Genomic DNA, 470 nt, shown 5'->3' with positions numbered 1-470 from the left:
TGTAAAAGTATGAAATTAGAACACTCCCTAACACCATACACAAAAATAAACTCAAAATGGGTTAAAGACCTACATGTAAGGCCAGACACTATCAAACTCTTAGAGGAAAACCTAGGCAGAACACTCTATGACATAAATCACAGCAAGATCCTTCTTGACCCACCTCCTGGAGAAATGGAAATAAAAACAAAAATAAACAAATGGGACCTAATGAAACTTAAAAGCTTTTGCACAGCAAAGGATACCATAAACAAGACCAAAAGACAACCCTCAGAAAGGGAGAAAATATTTGCAAATGAAGCAATTGACAAAGGATTGATCTCCAAAATTTACAAGCAACTCACACAGCTCAATATCAAAATAACAAACAACCCAATCCAAAAATGGGCAGAAGACCTAAAAAGACATTTCTCCAAAGAAGATATACAGATTGCCAACAAACACATGAAAGGATGCTCAACATCATTAAT

Source organism: Physeter macrocephalus, chromosome 3, assembly GCF_002837175.3.
Source record: "Physeter macrocephalus isolate SW-GA chromosome 3, ASM283717v5, whole genome shotgun sequence".
Taxonomy (NCBI): domain Eukaryota; kingdom Metazoa; phylum Chordata; class Mammalia; order Artiodactyla; family Physeteridae; genus Physeter; species Physeter macrocephalus.
This window is presented reverse-complemented; position numbering follows the sequence as displayed.